Here is a 15,816-nt window from a genome sequence, read left to right on the forward strand (position 1 = left end):
GACAAGATGCACAATCACAGAAAAATAAAAAACTATTTCCAGAAATAGGGCAGATTTGTCAGTTTAACCCCTTAAGGACACATGACACGTCTGACACGTCATAATTCCCTTTTATTCCAGAAGTTTGGTCCTTAAGGGGTTAATCCTTCCTGAAATTAAATAAATGATAAAACCCAGAATCTCTTCCAAAATACACATTGTGTTCATCAGACATCATATAACTGCAAACAACATATTATTCACTTTGTCCGCTGTCTTCTCCAGTGCAGTGTAGACACGTATGGTCTTGGGTCCAAAAATGTCAAAATAAGTAAATGAATAAAAACAATAAATTGTTCAATGATGCTGTTTATGCACAGCCAAATACGTGATTGAAATAATGCCAATAAAGCCAGGGATTTTATATTTTCATATAATCCTCAGTGAGAAGCAACGTGCCATGAGTTGTTTAGTAATTAATCCCTCAAGTTCCACAGTTTAGTTGTTACAAATAATAGTTTCATGAGACCAACAAGAAAAAATAATTACAAAAAAAAAGAATCCTAAAGTGTTCAAAACACGTATGTGTTTTCCTCCAGAAATCTAAAACATAAAATAATATTTCATAAAAGTTATAAAAAAATATGAAAGAGTTATTTTGGGTTTTATTCTTAAAGGTCTTGATATAGGTTCCTTAGTGAGCAGAAATAGTGGTGGAAATACTGCTGGTGCATGTGGTGCGCTGTACCGGGGCACACATATTACAGTGGTCCATCGGGTGGCCCACACACCTAGGACAACCTGGTAGGCTTTTGTCAGCAAGGGCCCAGTCAGGTACTGCGGTCCAATAACAGCACAACCATGCCCACTTCTTGATGCAGCCTGGGAGGAAGTGTGGGAGAAAGGAGAAGAAGACAGAGAGGAGGAGGGCACATATGAGGTGAGCCATCATCTAAATACCATCTACCCCAGCCAGACTCCAGGGAGGCCACCCTCCCAAAAGGTAGTTCCCTACCTTTTGGGAGGGTTGCTTCCCCTTTGATCTGGCTGGGGTAGCTATATACATGTACATTTTGACCAGCATATGTGTCTGTATGTGTGTCAGTGTATTTCTGTGTGTGTCTCTGTGCATTTGTATGCCTGTCAATGTATGTATCTGTGTTTTGTATGTCTGTCAGTGTGTGTTTGAGTATCTGTCTGTATGTCTGCATATGAGGCTGGCTCCTGCCTCCATAATCTGAGGTCTCCTCAAGTAAAGCTGGTTCCTGTCTCCATAATCAGAGATCTCAAGTGTCTTATATGATTGAAAACTTTTTTGGGGACACTACTTTGTTTTTATTCAGTCCACAATGGCCACATATCAATCCCAAAGCTGGATTATGGTCATGTTTCCCAACTTCATCGATACAGCAGTTATTATATATATATGTAATGTCACAGCCCCATTGTTCATTTTAAAGACATGTTTATTTATTAAGTCAGTTTGTACATGTGTCTGTGTATGTGCATTTGTCATTCAGGGTGTGTATCTGTGTGTGTGTGTATCTGTGTGTCGAGCTGTGTGCATGTGTCTGTGTGTGCATATGTGTGTCAGGGTGTGCATCTGTGTGTGTGTGTTTATATGTCAGTGTGTGTATCTGTGTGTCAGGATGTGTGCATGTGTCAGTGTGTGTATGTGCATTTATCAGTGTGGGTATGCATCTGTGTGTAAGGGTGTGTGTATCTGTGTGTGTGTGTGTGTGTCTGTCTCTGTGTGTGTCTGTGTGTATTAGGGTGTGTGCATGTGTCAGTATGTGTGTGTGTATTTGTTTGTGTGTGTGTATCTGTGTGTATTAGAGTGTGTGCATGTGTCAGTATGTGTGTGTGTGTGTGTGTGTGTGTATCTGTGTGTCAGGGTGTGCATCTGTGTGTATGTGTTTATTTCAATGTGTGTTTCTCTGTGTCAGGATGTGTGCATGTGTCAGTGTGTGCATATGTCAGTGTGCGTGTGCATCTGTGAGTCAGAGTGTGCATCTGTGTGTGTATTTATATCAGTGTGTGTATGTGTGTGTCAGTGTGTGTATGTGTGCTTGTGTGTTAGGGTGTGTGCATGTGTCAGTGTATGTATCTCTGTGTCAGTGAGTGTGAAATGTGTCAGTGTGTGCATCTATTTGTGTATGTGTCAGGGTGTATATGAATTTGTGTGTGAACGTGTCATTGTGTTTATATGTGTGTATCTATGTTTTAATGTATATATCTGTGTAAGTATGTATGTATGCAATCACGCAAACACCAACACAACATGAAAACACATCCCTGCAGTCTAACACAAATATTACATACAAACACCCCTTCACTCAAACACTAATACTACACACAAATGTGCATCTGCATTTAAAAGCCAACATTGCATCCAAGCAGACCCATGCAATCAGGCACAAGCATGACATACAAACACATCCCTGCAATAAAACACTAAAATTAAATACAAAAACCCCCTTTAATCAAACAAAAACACTACTCACAAAAGGACACCTGCATTTAAAATCCAACACACAAGCACACCCCTGCATTCAGACACAAATACTACACACAAGTACACCACTGCATTCCAATGGTAACATTACATACAAATACACCCCTACATGCACACATATACAAAAACATGCTTACATTCTAATGCACAAACACTGCTCACATATAAAACCCTGCGAATATGGGCAAATGGTAGATCCCACCATGCTATATAGCATTGATGTAGTTGTGCAACAGATGGGGATTTACCTTTTGGCCACTCTTGCACTAGGGTGGCCAAAAAAACTTTCTTTCACAAGGGCCCTCTCTGCATTAGTTATGCCACTACTTGAGAGAGAGGAACCGGTGAATCTGGTCCCTCTCTCCATAATCTGAGGTCTCAAGTGTCTTATATGATTGAAAACTTTTTGGGGGACACCACTTACTGGCCACATATCAATGCCATAGCTGGATCATTGTCATATTGCCCAACCTCATAAATACTGCAATTATTATATATCCATATTGTCACAGGCCCATTTTAATTTAAAAGTTTGTTTATTTATTTAATTAATATATCTATAGGATTTGTACATTTTGTATTTCTTTACCGGGCTCTTTTTGGATACAAGTTTTTTAAGTGGAGCCCTTTAAACTCCAGTCTACAGTGAGAGTAAAGCTGATTGCATTTTGCATAGAAAATACTTTACTTATAATTACATTAACTTACATGTGATTGCTGATTGAAATATGACATTGGGACAAATGCTATTTTTCCTACACATTTAAATTACACATATTTATAAAAAAAAAAAAAAATAATGTCAATAAATTGGAGGCAAAACGCTTTAAAAATATATGCATTTTTTACTATATATAGTAAAATATCTAAAGAAAAAATATGGCACCAACCACATATCAAGAAATGCTCCATTAACATGCTTAAAATATTATATAAAAGATATAAACATTCAAGAATGGGAAAATTGCGGAATTGTAAGATTTACAGAACTGTTAGAGGATAACAAAATATTGTCATTCCCAATATTACAGTTTAAATATAATCTCTCTCCTAAAGAAATATTTAATTACTTAAGAATAAAATCTTTTATTATGGGAAAGACTTTTTCGGAAACCTCTCCAATCGATCAGTTTATATTATCCCATTATAGAAAAAAAATTGCTTCCAGATTTAACCAATTCATAAGGAGACAAAACCAAATTGTTAAAGTGTCAGCTATGAATAATTGGGAGCAAGAACTTAAGTTCTCCTTGCCGGTTGAAAACTGGCTTTCGGGCCTACAATTAGTAAAAAGATACATACATGGGGTAAACGTGGGGTAAGAACAATCAGGATGTGGAATTCTCTGCCTGAAGAAGTGGTTTTATCAGAGTCCATACAGATGTTCAAACAGCTACTAGATGCATACTTGCAAAGACAGAATATTCAAGGATATAATCTTTCAATGTAGGGTAATATGTGCTTGATTCAAGGATAAATCTGACTGCCATTCTGGGGTCAAGAAGGAATTTTTTGTCCTAGCTTGTTGCAAAATTGTGCTTCAAACTGGGTTTTTTAATTTTTTTTTTGCTTTTTGGATCAACAGCAAAAAACAGGTGTGAGGAAGGCTGAACTTGATGGACGCAAGTCTCTTTTCAGCTATGTAACTATGTAACTATGTAACTATGTAACTATGTAACTATGTACGGGAAGTATACTTTAAACTAGTATACCGATGGTACCTGGTGCCTACTCGCCTCCATAGATTTCAACCCACACTTCTACCAGATTGTTGGAGATGTGGCAGGGAATTAGGTACATTCTCTCACATATGGTGGGACTGTGAGGAGTTGAAACCTATGAAAATTATTTTGTCTGATTTGGTAAATCTTATTTTGAAAATACAAACGGTTATCACGGCTCAAATGTTCCTGTTTCATTTAGATATGCCAAGGGTCAAGATAAAATTTAAAATCCTAATGATACACATCTTTATGGCAATCAAATTAGTTATGGCTAGAAATTGGAGAACTATGGGCCCGTTAGATTGGCACGAGATTTTCATACAAGTGGATTACCAAGGTAGGATGGAAGCAGGCATAGTAACAAATAAAGTTTCCAAAGAGAAATATGACGAGATCTGGGCCCCTTGGAATAGATACTATAGTCTTAAAAAATAAACACCCCCTCCCCAAATTCTCTCTAAGGCAAGATAGTAGCCTCATGTGGAAGTGTGTGAAAGAGTCTAATGAATGAGTATTTTTTTGTCTTGAGTATGGACTTTGTAAAAACAATATATAAAAAAAAAGAAAAAAAAAATATGGTCTCACCAATAATATGTCTAATATTTAATTCATTGTAATATATTAAACCTATTTTTTTTTGTAAATGTATTATATGGATGTGGATGAAATTTTAAATGAAAAATAAAATATTTATAAAGGTAAAAAAAAAAAATATATGCATTTTTCAACAGAGTATTGTTAGTGAATGATCTGGATAAAAATTTAGATTATAGGGGGGCGTGGCTTGCTGGTTAATGAAGTAGGATGCAATTTGCAGAGACTTCACACTCCAGCCCATATAGCCACTTATCAAAGCTCTCCTGCCACATAAAATGGGTAAAACTCAATGTCTGTTGACCCCTGGACCTGAGACGAGCATCAGGTCCCATTGATGATTTCTTGTCCAACCCTGACAGATTCTGACACATACGGCTGGCTGGAAAAATGGTGTCGGCTTCCAACGGCACAAAAAACTTAGCAAACTCCCTGCCTGGCTCACTGCACAGTGAAACCTTAACACAAATCTCTGCTGAGCTGGCAATAATCTCTGCCAACATGCTCACTAGAGAGAACAATACAAGCTTGGTGGCCCAACTACACTCAGCTATAAGGGTAGAGATATTGGAATCATAGCCCTCGAACAAAGTGTCTCAGAACTCGAGGTCAATAACCAACATGCTGCCCAACACCTACAAGTAGTGGATATGGCAACATTCTGGTTAGGCTCAGTTCTTCAGGACCTTCTCAGACAAGTGGAGGATCTAGATAATCAAGAACTGGGTAATAATATATGCATACTGGAGACTGAGGGTGAGGCCCTCGTGGACACGCTGACTAACCTGTTTTCAGATCCTTGGTGAAGAGGCCCCAGACAAGTAACACATTGAAAGGGCCCATAGAGTGCTCCATCCCACAAGAAGTTATGGTTTGCCTTGGGATGTTATCTGCTGCCTTTTACCCTTTCCACTCAAGGACGTAATCATGAGAGCAGCCAGGCCACAAGCCTCTATTACCTACCTAGACGCACAAGTAATTCTATATCAAGATCTTTCCTTGTTTACTCTGGATGCCTGCCAGAGGATCCCCTATAAGTGGTGCTTCCCATTCAGCTTCCAAGATTTGACGGTACATGGACCCCTCTATCATCCCTTTGATGCGGTGCAGAGAAACGCTCCTAAAGCATAATGTTTCCACCTCCATGTATAATAGTGGGGATGGTGTTATTGGGTCATAGGCAGCATCCTTCCTCCTCCAAACACAGCAAGTTGAGTTGATGCCAAAGAGCTTGATTATGGTCTCATCTGACCACAACACTTTAACCCAGTTTAGCTCTGAATCATTTAGATGTTTATTGGCAAACTTCAGATGGGCCTGTACATATGCTTTCTTTAGCAGGAGGACCTTGCGGATGCAGTGTGTTACCAATTGTTAACAAGATCCTCCTTTGATGGACCGATGGCACTCCGACCGAGTACCTCTGCCAATCGATGTTCCTAGTGCTTGCCGAGGACTCCAAGCACTCCAACTGACACCATCAGCACTGCAGACCCCACTTCCAGCGATGCAGCTGCGCTGGGGTCTCGCCGTCCTTCCCCCACCCTGGACCCAAGGCCAGGATCCAGCTTGCAGTGGGCAGACCTCTCTTCCTCCAGAGAGTGTAGCAGGAACAAGAACAGCTCTTACAAGAGCTTACCCTGGGCAGTATAGTGTGATTATAGCAATCCCCAGAGTGTAGTTATCCCATCCCCCAAGCATTAACCAAGGCTTCAAGAAAGGGTCAAGCAGGTCTGTTTAATGAGCACCAAAGGTTACCACCCACTTGGTATTGTAGAACAGCCAATCAAACACATTACAATACAGTCAGACACTCCCAGCCAGAGCACACAAACCCCCCCTCTGCCTGTGATATAATTACTAAACACAGTGGGCTCACTTAATTATCACAGGCAGAGAAATACAATATTTATAACTTTAAACGTATACATCACATTCACAAAAAACTTACATTTTCAGAACAAGCATAACTAGGGGACAAACATATAAAAAAATCACCCAAATCGGTTCAGGGGTTCAGGAGATAGGTAAAAGTCACCTTTGACTGACCGCAAGCATGGCTTTCCTGCCAAAAAGAGTTCCTAGATTTGGGCTGTGCGGCCGGTCTAGTCATCCCAGTTCACATATCCTTCGAATGCACGAGCGGGTGCCGTTCGTGCAAATAGTAATGTCAATGCGGCGTTCGAATAGTCCAACGCCGTTCTGCTCCGTTCGAATGGTAAGAATTCAAAAAGAAGGTAAAACTTCAGCGGTGTTCGTGCCTTTGACCGCATTCGAATAAATCAAAATGGCCACCGCCACATGTTTGGTTGTCGAATGGCGGCCACTTCGACAACTTCGGCACTTCGGCTGAATCCAAAGTGCCATAGTAAAGATTGTAGAATTGTGCCAGTTCCATTTAAAGGGCCAGAACAGTCTCCCAGGGACCATAGTCACATGGCAGGAGGCTGGAAATTAGTCCTCTCCAGGCACAAGTGGCGAAGGGCACTTCATCACACCTCCCTTGTAGTTCTGACCGTAGGTCCCCCCCTATTGTTATTTAGGGCCCATACCCGCCACGCAGGGGTGGGGGCCGGGGGGGTGGACATTAGGTCCCCCCCTAATTGTTTTTTATGGCCCCCACCCACCTCTCAGGGGTGGGGGCCAGGGGGAAGGACATTAGGTCCCCCCTTTATTGTTATTTACGTCCCCCACCCGTCGCACAGGGGTGGGGGCAATAGTTTTTTTTTACAGTGAGCAGCCACTACCACGATTAGGGGCTGAATTTACTAATACTGGCTGCTCACTGTTTGCTAGACATGCCCCTACTCGCGGTATTAGTAAATGTGGCTGAAAGACCAATTTAGGTAACCAATTTAGGTCTTTCAGCCTTTTGGCAGATAGCTAATAATATCAGTTGTTTTAATGTTGTTGCTGATTAGAGTAGGTTCCCTACTGAAGCAAAAATGGGGTCTTATCAACTAGGACTTGATGAGATTGAAGTAAAAGTTAAAAATGGTTTGAAACAAGCAGGGGCACACAATCCATGTGCAAAACTGACCCATGCCCCTCCATCCCTCCCTCTTCCCCCCCCTGACATACAGACACTCATACATAAAGAGACACATACATGCAAACATGCAGAGACACATACACACATACATACATAGAGACACACACACACATAGACACATACAAACAGACACATACACACATACATACACACACACACAGACACACACACACAAGACACACATACATACAAACAGACAGGCACACATACATACATACATACAGACAGACAGACAGACACATACATACAGACCCACATACATACAGACAGACATACACACAAGACACACATACATACAAAGACACACACATAGAAACAGACAGGCACACATACATACATACAGACGCACAGACAGACACACACAGAGACATACACACATACATACAGACACACAGACACATACATACAGACAGACAGACAGACACACACACAAGACACACATACATATGTGACTGATGGGCCCGGTCGCAGCTGAGACCCCTGATACCCGTATATGTACATTGCTTAAATAACACTAAAATGACTAATATTGTCTGTGTGCCTGGTCCTGTATGCTTCTGAGGCAATACTGGCTTGGTGATTCTGTACCAGGACAGTATTGTCAGTGTCAATTTGGCATGGGGTTTCTGTTTGTAAGAAACCAGCAGAAAAAAGTAATTGCTGTATAATGAGGGAGAGGGATTCTAAAAAGGTGAGTTAAACAGACACCAAAATCACCCAGGCCACTTAAAGTGTCCCTGTCTGCAGGAGGGGGTGGGGGATATGAGATTGCCACTGGATGCACCTTTGGGATTAAACCATTCAAGAATAGTCGAGCTGCTTAAAGGAAGAGTACCTCCTGGTGCCTCATTGCACCATAACAACTTAATTTGGATTAATGGTGTCTGGAGTGTCCTTTTAAGTCTGTAGGAAGGTTGTCTTGTAAAATGCAATATTTAACACAACACCACCCGAGGTCTTCTCCAGTGATGCTGATTCCAGCCTCCATAATTTGAAATCTCCTCCAGTAAGGCTGTTTCCAGCATCCATAATCTGAGATATCAAGTGTGTTATGATTAAAAAAAAAATTGGGGACACCATTTTGGTTTCTTTAGACCATGATGGCCACATAATATTAACAAAGCTGGATTATTGTCCTGGTTGCACACTTCATCGATACAGCAGGTACTATATAACTGTATTGTCCCCGTCCCATTTTTAATTTAAAATATGCACTTATTTATTTAAACAAGCTAGAGGATTTGTACATTTTGTATTCCTTACCCTATACCGGGTTCATTCTGGATACTAATTTTATAAGTGTACCCCTTAAAAATCCAGAGGAGTCTGTAGTGACAGGAAATCTGATTGTATAATACATAGGATGGACTTTATCTATCCTTACATTAACTTGATACATGTGGCTGCTGATTTAAACAAGACATTGGGACACTAGCTATTTTCAAACATATTTAAATTACACATATTTACTGAAAAAAGTCAAAACACTATAGAAATATATGTATGTTTTATTTTTTAAGTTGTGTTGGTGGAATAATGCATGGCAGAGTTCTTAGGGTTATTAGTGATCTGGATACAATTTGACAGATTAGAATGTGTATTATTAAACTGTTTCTAACATTCAGAAATACTTATTTTAAAAAGAGATTTTATTGACGGACACAAAGGAAATGTGATCTTTGACGTCTGTTTCTTCATTCTTTTTAAAGGATCTGAGCAAATGTACAAAAGTTGTTAAAGAATGATTTGAATATTACAATGTGTAGGTATAAAACATGTATCTAACGTTCAGAAATCTTTCTTAGTGCTATCCTGATGTCTTGGTTTCTTAGACTGTATACTAAAGGGTTAAATAGAGGGGTGAATACAGTAGACAGCAATGATATCATCTTATTGAAAAGCAATGAATGACCTACGAATGGTATCATATACTTGGTTATTAATGTCCCATAGAATGCACCAACCACGAGAAGGTGGGAACTGCAGGTTGAAAATGCCTTCTGTCTTCCTAAGGTGGAAGGCATCCTAAGTATTGTGAGGAAAATATAAATATAAGTCACTACAATAAAACCACAAGGACAAATAAATACTGGGGTGGAGCATACAAAGCCTAGAAATTCCACAAGAGATGAGTCGGAACATGAAAGTTTTTGTAGAGGGGAAAGATCACAAAATATATGGTCAACAATGTTTCCATCACAGAACTGAAATTTAGCTACAAGTGTAACAGCAACAAGGTTTAGGATAAAACCTACCATCCAGGGCAAAGCAGACAGACAGGTGAGCAATATAAAGTCCATGATAGAGATATAACGCAATGGAACACATATAGCCAGGTATCGATCATAGGACATCACTGCGAGCAGGAAACATTCTGTAATGGTAATACCACTAAAGAAATAGAATTGAGTTATACAACCAATAATTGTAATTCTTTTTCCACCATTTAAGATTGCACCCAGAAGGTTGGGGAGAGTATTTGTTGACAAAACAATATCAGTCAATGAAAGATGACAAAGGAAAAAATACATGGGAGAATGAAGGTGATGACTAATTGAAACTAGCAAAATAATCAAAAGATTTCCAGTTAACGTGAAGAGGAAAATACTTAGAAATACAATGAATAACACAATTTTGAAGCTGTGAAGATCTCCAAAGCCAAGAAGAACGAATTCTGTGACAGCCGACATATTTTTTCCAGGCATAATCAGATGGTGGTTCCTCACATGGCACACCGGTATGACTCTTTAAATGCTATAACAGTAAGAAAAAAATACTCTATTAAAGCACAGAATGCCAAGGTTCAACCATGAAATAAAACAAAAGAAAAACAAACAAACAAACAACAAAACTATATTAGAACGTAATTGGGTAGATTGATTTTATTATTACCCGGCCAGGCAATCCAAAAAACCTCAGGTTCTTCCATGTTATTTCAAGACCCTCTTTAGTCCTATCATAATTTACTGTAAAGTCATTATTTATGAAAGTGAAATGGGTGTCTAGTGATAGAGTTACTGGGCTGGTATCATATACTTGGTTATTAATGTCCCATAGAATGCACCCACCACAAGAAGGTGGGAACTGCAGGTTGAAAATGCCTTCTGTCTTCCTAAGGTGAAATGCATCCTACGTATCGTGAGGAAAATATAAATATAAGTCACTACAATAAAACCACAAGGACAAATACATACTGGGGTGGAGCATACAAAGACTAGAAACTCTCTAACTTTCTATCATCTGATCTAATATGATTTTTGATGTATTCCTAACAAAAGAGCATGGCAAAAGGACTAAAACCCCTTCCATGTGACCATGGTGAGCAGTGGCTTACGCACGAACAGTCCAAATGTACAGCATGGATCAACTAAGGAGTAGGATAAAAGAAGGTAAGAGACATACGAAGAAAAAGTGGATAAAAAAAAATCTAATTTTTTTCTTATAATTACAGACAGTAGAATTGAATGGCTTGCTTTCCTTCAACATTAATAAAATAACAGCTAAATCATTTGTTCTACCTGTTTTTATTGGACTAACAGAATTTTGGAACAACAAGATTTCAGGAGATTCTCCCTTTATCAGATAAAGTATTAGAGTTACGGAATGCTTTAGACTTGATATAGGGAGGATTTCCCAAAAGTCTGTCGTTCCAGAATTCTATTACTCCAACAAAAATGGTATTACAAGATACTCTTTACACCTGTTGTTTTAATTATCCATCTTTAATATGACTTATATTCCAACTCCAATGTCCTTGAAAGTGCTAGACAAATAGTATTCTGGTATGATAAAAGAAATATAAATTATTTTGCATTTTAGCATTGTAACGCACAACCTTTACACTAGACTTGCGCACAGTCAAAGCTTCCGGTTCTTCCAACTTAACATGATTTTCAAAATGTTTGATTCTGAAGAAATCAGGGCAAAACCTTTTTGGTTCGATTTAAATATTTGATTTGAAAATATTCTTATCAAAGTGGAAATTGCTGAAATGAAATGAAGGGGAAAAAAGTAGTTTGGCTTTTTGAAATTTCTTGTTCAATGCAAGTTTGATTTGAAAGTCTAATAGTCAAAATCAAACTGAATTGATTGGAAAATCCCTCTTTATACCATCGTCATACATTGTCACACCTGGACAATCTATTTTGCTATGTATAAGTAGCATTTTTTAACCAAAGTCTGTCCCTACCTGACCCAAAGTTATCATTTTACACATGTAGATAAGGAACTATGGATAATTTACAAGAAAATGGTATGTCAACATATTCTATCTGTGAAATGCCTATTAAGTCCACTAGTTTTTCCACAATTTCTCCATCTTATCTAATAATTTTTTTTCTCTCTCTAGACAGTCATACACATAAATATAGTTACTCCAAAAAAATGGGTGGGCAAGGGAATTAAAGTATTTAGATTAAAACAACTAATCTAGAAACCGTTTACCATGGATGTTTTTACAGTAATGCTATTCTCTAACATGTGCATTATGCAGTTCAAACATTTTACAAACTTTACAACTTAGTGAATGACCCTTGTGTTATATAATACACCTTTTAAAAAACTAGTACAAGTATTTGATATTAGGATAAAGGAAAAATTATTAAAATTACACTTTGAAACAAAACGAGTAAGTACATGAGACAATTGTAAGCAAATAGTTACAAGATGACAAGATGCACAATCACAGAAAAATGAAAAACTATTTCCAGAAATAGGGCAGATTTGTCAGTTTAGTCCTTCCTGAAATTAAATAAATGATAAAACCCAGAATCTCTTCCAAAATACACATTGTGTTCATCAGACATCATATCACTGCAAACAACATATTATTCACTTTGTCCGCTGTCTTATCCAGTGCAGTGTAGATACCTATGGTCTTGGGTCCAAAAATGTCAAAATAAGTAAATGAATAAAAACAATAAATTGTTCAATGATGCTGTTTATGCACAGCCAAATACGTGATTGAAATAATGCCAATAAAGCCAGGGATTTTATATTTTCATATAATCCTCAGTGAGAAGCAACGTGCCATGAGTTGTTTAGTAATTAATCCCTCAAGTTCCACAGTTTAGTTGTTACAAATAATAGTTTCATGAGACCAACAAGAAAAAATAAGTACAAAAAAATAGAATCCTAAAGTGTTCAAAACACGTATGTGTTTTCCTCCAGAAATCTAAAACATAAAATAATATTTCATAAAAGTTTTAAAAAATATGAAAATGTTATTTTGGGTTTTATTCTTAAAGGTCTTGATATAGGTCCCTTAGTGAGCAGAAATAGTGGTGGAAATACTGCCGGCGCATGTGGTGCACTGTACCGGGGCACGCATATTACAGTGGTCCATTGGGTGGCCCGCACACTTAGGACAACCTGGTAGGCTTTTGTCAGCAAGGGCCCAGTCAGGTGCTGCGGTCCAATAACAGCACAACCATGCCCACTTCTTGATGCAGCCTGGGAGGAAGTGTGGGAGAAAGGAGAAGAAGACAGAGAGGAGGAGGGCACATATGAGGTGAGCCATCATCTAAATACCATCTACCCCAGCCAGACTCCAGGGAGGCCACCCTCCCAAAAGGGAGTTCCCTACCTTTTGGGAGGGTTGCTTCCCCTTTGATCTGGCTGGGGTAGCTATATACATGTACATTTTGACCAGCATATGTGTCTGTATGTGTGTCAGTGTATTTCTGTGTGTGTCTCTGTGCATTTGTATGCCTGTCAATGTATGTATCTGTGTTTTGTATGTCTGTCAGTGTGTGTTTGAGTATCTGTCTGTATGTCTGCATATGAGGCTGGCTCCTGCCTCCATAATCTGAGGTCTCCTCAAGTAAAGCTGGTTCCTGTCCCCATAATCAGAGATCTCAAGTGTCTTATATGATTGAAAACTTTTTTGGGGACACTACTTTGTTTTTTTAAAGACATGTTTATTTATTAAAACTTTGTATAAGGGGAATTGACCCTAAATGTACCTGGAGGTCTTCTATCCAAAAAGGGGAAACAGCAAATATAAAATAAAAAATGAATGAAATAAACTTATTTTAAATTCATGTATTGAATACAAGCTGGAGCACTTGGATATAACAGTATATGATAATTCCAGCAACAATGTGTTTATGCGTTCAGCTGGACTGGGATACTGTCTGTTAAACTGAATCTGTGTAATAGCGAACAAACACCTAAATATGATCTATTGGTTAGCTGTGTTAACTACTGCTCAGACATTAAATCGCTTGTCAGAATCTGTAATGATAGAGGTAAGTAACCCCTAGTGATTAAGCTTCAAAAACAATCCGTTGTTTTCAGTAAAAAACTTTAAAATTTATTTTCACAACATCATCAATGGTAAAAAATATCAAAAACGTAGTCCAAGCCTCTGATGAAGTGACATCAGTCACGAAACGCGTAAGGCATTTTCGGCACCAGCCGCAACTGTACAGAGATCCAGGAGAAAGCAGACCAACATAGAGTGAGACGCACGAGAAGATTTTCAAACCTATCTTCCCGGTTTTTTTCCCACCGTTACCTCTTGACCGGCCAGAGGCTCAGCGAGGAACCACTCCATTTGGAATTTGCCTATCCCAAAGGACTCTGTAACTATACCCATAGACTTTTTTTATGTACACTTTCTAGATATACTATGTACTACGTTTTTGATATTTTTTACCATTGATGATGTTGTGAAAATAAATTTTAAAGTTTTTTACTGAAAACAACGGATTGTTTTTGAAGCTTAATCACTAGGGGTTACTTACCTCTATCATTACAGATTCTGACAAGCGATTTAATGTCTGAGCAGTAGTTAACACAGCTAATCAATAGATCATATTTAGGTGTTTGTTCGCTATTACACAGATTCAGTTTAACAGACAGTATCCCAGTCCAGCTGAACGCATAAACACATTGCTGCTGGAATAATTATATCCTGTTATATCCAAGTGCTCCAGCTTGTATTCAATACATGAATTTAAAATGAGTTTATTTCATTCATTTTTTATTTTATATTTGCTGTTTCCCCTTTTTGGATAGAAGACCTCCTGGTACGTTTAGGGTCAATTCCCCTTATACAAAGTTTTACTATTCCAGAGCTCTAATGGGGAGCTCATTTACCAGTTGAGGACTTCTTCTTATCATATTCTTATATTTTAAAACTCTATTGAATTAACCATTTTTTCCACTCATCCAGGGTAGATTTTTCCACCCATATCTATATCATATGTTTATTTATTAAGTCAGTGTGTACATGTGTCTGTGTATGTGCATTTGTCATTCAGGGTGTGTATCTGTGTGTGTGTGTGTGTGTGTATCTGTGTGTCGGGCTGTGTGCATGTGTCTGTGAGTGCATATGTGTGTCAGGGTGTGCATCTCTGTGGGTGTGTGTGTTTATATGTCAGCGTGTGTATCTGTGTGTCAGGATGTGTGCATGTGTCAGTGTGTGTATGTGTATTTGTCAGTGTGGGTATGCATATGTGTGTACGGGTGTGTGTCTGTGTGTATTAAGGTGTGTGCATGTGTCAGTATGTGTGAGTGTGTATTTGTTTGTGTGTGTGTATTTGTGTGTATTAGTGTGTGCATGTGTCAGTATGTGTGTGTATGTGTGTGTGTGTGTGTCTGTGTGTGTGTATCTGTGTGTCAGGGTGTACACACTCCACTCCCTGTGAGCGAGCTCATGGGTGGGTGGAACATATAAGTGGACTTATGAGTGGGCCTTATGGGCATACTCACCATCAGGAACTGGGGCCCAGACCTTGAGCTGTGTAAGAGGCCCCCAAAAAATGGAGCTGCTTCCAATTCTCCCAGAACGTTGAATTTTGTGACCACAGTTGCAAACAGCCTCCAGAGGTCCTGTTCTACACCAGACCAGTGGAGCCAAACTGCAGCCCATCATCATCCTCATCTTATTGTAAGTAGGCAATCTAGTATATTATTAGTGACACTAATCTATAATTTACCTCACATTA

This window comes from Pelobates fuscus, chromosome 5, assembly GCF_036172605.1.
Source record: "Pelobates fuscus isolate aPelFus1 chromosome 5, aPelFus1.pri, whole genome shotgun sequence".
NCBI lineage: Eukaryota > Metazoa > Chordata > Amphibia > Anura > Pelobatidae > Pelobates > Pelobates fuscus.